General features: G+C 33.3%; 1 pseudogene; it reads right to left on the bottom strand.

Moving 5' to 3' along the window:
* Positions 1 to 2,783: 2,783 nt before the first annotated feature.
* On the bottom strand, positions 2,784 to 3,831 carry LOC149212665 (auxin-responsive protein SAUR50 pseudogene; annotated as a pseudogene).
* Positions 3,832 to 5,747: the final 1,916 nt, after the last annotated feature.

The raw sequence follows: 5,747 nt of genomic DNA, 5'->3' as shown, positions 1-5,747 counted from the left end.
ATTGATGTCCCTTCATCATATGGGCTTACTCTTTAAGTGGAATTCCATGTCAATGTGAAATTAAGTTAATAGGTTTGGAACATTCATTTATGTATTAAGAGGAACTTTAAAGTCTAGTATGGGGGATATGATGCCTAAGTTACATAACGTAATGTAATCTAATGTTATATTAAAAAGTTAAAATGACACAAATCATCTCTGGTGAAATTATAAATTCACACACACTTCTTTTCTTTTGTTCCAAATAGGCTAAGTCTAGACCAAGGCTAACCCAAATGCTAGAGGGAAGAATGCCTTGCCCACATATGGCATGATGTCACTACGATTGTGTGAGGTTTTCTAGAGCCTACACACCCCTTCACATAATTTTTATCCCCGACAAGTGGCTTCCACTTGCAACCCCTTCCCTTGATATTTGAACCAGTGACCTAAGTAAGACTAAGCCCAACTCAAACCTAGTCTACACACCTCTCTCTCTCTCACACACACACACACAGACAAACACATAGCTGAAAGGGAATAACATATATTTAGAAATTTAAATTTAAATTCACATATAGATAGAAATTGAATTTGAAATTGAGATACAAATAAAAATAAAATTTGACATAAAAGTTGAATTAGGAATTAACATAAAAACATAAAAATAAAGAGAAATTGGAATTGAAACATACTTTGAAATCAACAATTATATTTCTTTATTGAATAAAAATTGAAATAATTAACATAAAAACATAAAAATAAAGAGAAATTGGAATTGAAACATACTTTGAAATCAACAATTATATTTCTTTATTGAATAAAAATTGAAATTGACATCTGTATTGAAATTGTTGTGTTAGAAATTGGCATTTACATTGAAATCAATGCATTTGGAATTGACATATACACTAAAAATCAACATATCTATTATTGAATTAACATGTACACTAAAATCAACCTTCTAGAAATTGGTATGTGTACTAAAATCAATAATTATGTATGTCCATATTAAAAAAAATAGAAATTGACTTGTATATTAAAATGAAACTTTATAGAGATTTATATGTACATTAAATGTGTTGGAATTGTATAGAAATAGAAATTGGCATGAGAAAGAATTATAAGTTGATATTGACATGTACAATGAAATGACGTGTATAATGAATTCAATGATTATGTACACACAACGGATAAAAATAGAAAATGACACATATTGAAATCCATACATTAGAGATTGAATAAAAATTAATATGTACACTAAAATTAACATGTTAGTAGTAATTCGAAAATCAAAATAGAAAAGTACATGTACTGAAATCAATATATTAGAAATTGAATGGAAATTAACATGTACATTAAAATCATCATGTTAGTAATTAACATTTATAATAATTAATATTAATCTTTTTAGATAATTCTCTTCATATATTCAACTAATGGAAGAAAATGAATAAATTTCAAATGATTACACTAATTTTAAATATACATATACATAATATTGTGATTTACATCTAGATCTTAAACCAATCACTCGAGATATTTTCTGGATGCAAGCCTCTTTTAAAAAGCAAAACTTGAAAAAAAAAGGTTGTATTTCAAAAAATTTACTTTTTCTCAATAATTGAAATGAATCTAAACTAATATTACAACTCCTAGAAATAAATATAATGAAATGCATATTCATATTGTTTTAATAAATAATAGATTTACTTATAAATAACACAATAGGATTGTTGAACAAATCAAAGTGTAAATCATAGTATAAATAGTGTAAATAAAGTATTGGTATATTACTTTATAATTTATGATGGTAATGGTTGGAATAATAAGAAGTTATAATCCAATACAATTGGTCATTTTAATGTTTTTTACATTTTATTTTATTATACATAATATATTTATGTTTTATTTTATTACACATAATATATTTAGATTCAACATATGTCAATTTTAACGGATTATAGGCAGTTGTGCTCCAAGTGTTCACTCTGTACAAAGTCAATCTGAGACTTCGGTTTAAAAGTGCTGCAATTAGTCAAAAATAATGTCTAGTCATTTAGATAAAAAAGTTATGGCTGTACACCGTCCTTATAGGCAACCTACTAATTGATTCTTTCTTGCATGAAACCATGCAGAATATGTTATACTTCGGAATCATAATATATTCCGATTTTGTCAAAGTAGAATTGCCCACACGTAGTCAGCTTGGCATTTCGACATCGTGAAAAAAATTGAATAACAGAAACTGGAATATTTTCTCTCTCCTGAAATAAAAAGAATTAAATGTTTTGTTTTCCTTAAATAAAATAGCATATTTTTTATTTCACGAAAAATTATAAAACCATATTATTTATTTATTTTAAAATAATTTTTACTAACTTTTTTTTTGAAATTTTTGAATATTTAAAGTTAGAATGTTTTTCTTTTAGTTAAAATGGGAATTTTATTAATTTTGTAAATCTTACACAAATATATTATTTTGTATTACTTGCTTGCCTTTGCTCGGAACATTTTATAGTTTAATCAAAAGGACATGATGTATATATTTTTATGTTGAAAATATGACTTTAATTTTTAAAAATAAAATAATTAAAATCGTCAACGGACCAGAGATTAAAAAAAGAAACCTTCACACAAAAGTTTGATTAATTAATATAATATAATTAATCTTGGACCATAATGTATTTCAAATTCTGCTTTAAAACATTCTTTTTTGAAGAGGAAATACCAACTCGTCAGTGCCAGCTTTCGAGTTACATTTGAAAGGGACCGAAAGAATCGAATAAAAGGAAAACCGAACCTGCCATTGAATAAGATTTTATTTTGATCAATTGATTGATTTTGAGATTATTTACAACTTTAGTGTCATGCCCAATGTTAATGAGAGGCATTCTCAGTCAGCCAAAATGCCAGAAAATTGCTCGCCCTAGTGTGGCCTCACCTCTACCTGCTTTGTCGACGTCCTTGGAAGGTGATTTGGAAAGTTCACTTGCCCAATGGGGACTGGCAAAATCCAAAATACCTAAACTGTTATGAACTCTCTTATGCGTTGCAAAATCCAAAACAGTGCCCTGCCCTCGAACTGCTTCCATATATATTTTCTGAAGAAGATAAAGTGGAAAGTGCCAGTGTCATTAGACTCCGACATCAAAATCCAAGACATCGGGAAGGCTATGATTGAAAATTCGTGAGAAACTCAAAATTCAAAACAAAAGAAGAAAACCAAAGCAGATATTTTCTCTGCCTTTCAACTTCAATTTTGAAGGACATCTGTGTAGTTTTAACCAAACCATGTTGCCATTTCCATGCTTGGAAAATGATCTTGGTGGAGTTCAGGCTCATTTCAACCGAACGCACTACATCTCTGTCTTACTGGATATGGAGGAACTCATCCAACTTCAAATTTGCTGGTACTACATCCTTTTTAGCCAACATAGATGTCAGATTGTCGAAAGCAACTTGCTCACAGGGAATGGTGAGACCCATCTGGTGATCAAACCCATATTCTTCCTCGGCTTTCTCCAGCAATACCCTGAACAGAGAATGATTCAAATAAGTCGTGGGGATGACAAATCTACTCCGTTCACTTCCCACATACACTGCACAGTGTCCCTTTGGAACATCTGTAGGCAGAGCACTGCATGATCGACCCATGGCCTCATCTTTCATTGTGAAATATCTTGCCTTGTTTCGAGAAAGGGCATATGCAATTACCTTATAGCCATGGGAAACCTTGAAAAAGGCTCTGATTATCTTCTTCAAAAGAAGAACTTGAGGATTCCTCATTCTTCTTGCCATTGAATTAAGAAGCAAAGCAACTATTTCTTAAAACGAGGGAGAGAGCTTGCACAAAATTTTGTGTAACACAATACATTCGTTCTCTATATATAGCATTTGATAATGACATTCACAAGAAGAGTAACAGTCATTATCAGTCGTAACTAAATAGTGAATTAACAAAATTGGCCGACAATACATTCAATGTAACTCTGCAAGATTCCCGAGTGAAACCAGATACTCACCTATCCTGATATCTCTGTAGTTTATCCTGATCATATCTCTGAGGTTTAACTTGACTGACCGCTTTACTGAGTTCGAATGGAGTGAAATGCCATTGTTATTGCAGACAAAATGGTACTGCTGTCACGGAAAGATTAAATAGCGACCAGCGGTCATGTCATGGGGTGAAAGACCGTGGTGGTCCAGTGATTGTGTCGTGGTCCGTCACAAATGCATGTGATCAGTCTGAATCGCTCACTGGACCGGTTTAAATTTGAGCCGAAGAGGGCCCTCATTCACTTGGAGCGTTGGGCCCTGCTGATTCTTCATGTTGACTGGAATCCCGGCAAAACACTTTGTGGGTTTCAGTGTCCGTAGCGTGATTCGATTGCAAATTTGCTCTATTTTGGTGTACGGTTGTTCGCCATTAGAGAGTTTGGATGGTGTACGGCAGTTCACTATAAGAGAGATTAGTGGTGCACGGTTGTTCTCCGTCACAGAGATCGGAGATTAGGTAAAATGCTATTTTGAACATCCATCCACCGGCTATCGATGCGTCGTACATCTATTTTCAATCAATTATAATGTTGCGGCCCTATTCAATTGATTGTAAGAATGCATGTGAGCAGTCACAATCGCTCACTGGAGCGGTTTCCATTTTGAGCAGAAGAGGGCCCGGATTCAGTTGGAGCGTTGCCCCTTGTTTGTTCTTCCCGTGGTTTCCGTTGTTCCTAGCGTGATCCGAATGCAGCAGATTCGCTTTAATTCTGTACACGGTTAGTCGCTGGGGGAGAGATTGCAGATAAAAATCAAATGCTATTTGAGCATCTATCCACGGGCTATAGACATATGGGACATTCAACGTCAATGAATTATAAAGTTAAGTTCTGACCCTACTGAATTGATTGTAAGGTTTAACCACAGGCCCTGGTTCGGTCGATGGTTGTGTGGTAGATAGGTGGGTGTTTCCTCATCTCCCATTACACTGACAGGTCGAGGTACTAGGCGTAGTAAATTAGATAGAGTTTCCATATGAGATACCAGTCACCCTACCTCGCCACAGTTAGAAATTCAGATAGACCTTCTCTTCCTACAGGAGCATGCATTATTGGTTTTCTTGCTGGAGAATGTATTATTGGTTCTGTAGATAAAGTTGATTTGTGTTGAGTTTGAATCTTTATTAAATCTCAGATCATGCCAGATCCAGATCCAATAGAATTCTTTCATTTTAATTTAAATGTTCAGATACCATACCATATATTTAGGACAAAAAAAAAGGCAAAAAGATAACGAAAACACATTATACATCCATCTCAACACATTATACAACCATGGCAACACAATTTTGAGGTGACATGGGTGCCAAGATAGGGAATATCTACAATTTCAGTGTCAGATGGCCTCTGCAAATTTTAACTACTAAATGATAATATCTTCCTCCGGGACATGCACTTTAGATGAGCTTTACATTGAAGAGGCATTCATGCAAAGCACTAAGTTAAGCATAGTATATTATCAATGAATTTGTGGATACAATAAAAGATGCTCACGACATGAGTTATGTTTTTTTTTGTATAACTATGTTATGGTGTTGTTTTCGTTTTAACAGGGGAGCATTAAATTGGAAGCCTGTAGTGGGTCACAATAACATTTGTTGCAAGAGAAAGGGCTTAATATCAACCATTGTTTTCTCCTCAAAAAGCTAGAAATGAGATGACTAATGAGGTTTTCAATGGCAAATGTTTTAAAATGTGCTACAATAGGTA

The sequence above is a fragment of the Pinus tabuliformis genome, chromosome 1_1 (genome assembly GCF_031772625.1).
Source record: "Pinus tabuliformis cultivar Carrire ecotype Pingquan chromosome 1_1, CPIR1, whole genome shotgun sequence".
NCBI classification, from domain to species: domain Eukaryota; kingdom Viridiplantae; phylum Streptophyta; class Pinopsida; order Pinales; family Pinaceae; genus Pinus; species Pinus tabuliformis.
This window is presented reverse-complemented; position numbering and strand designations above follow the sequence as displayed.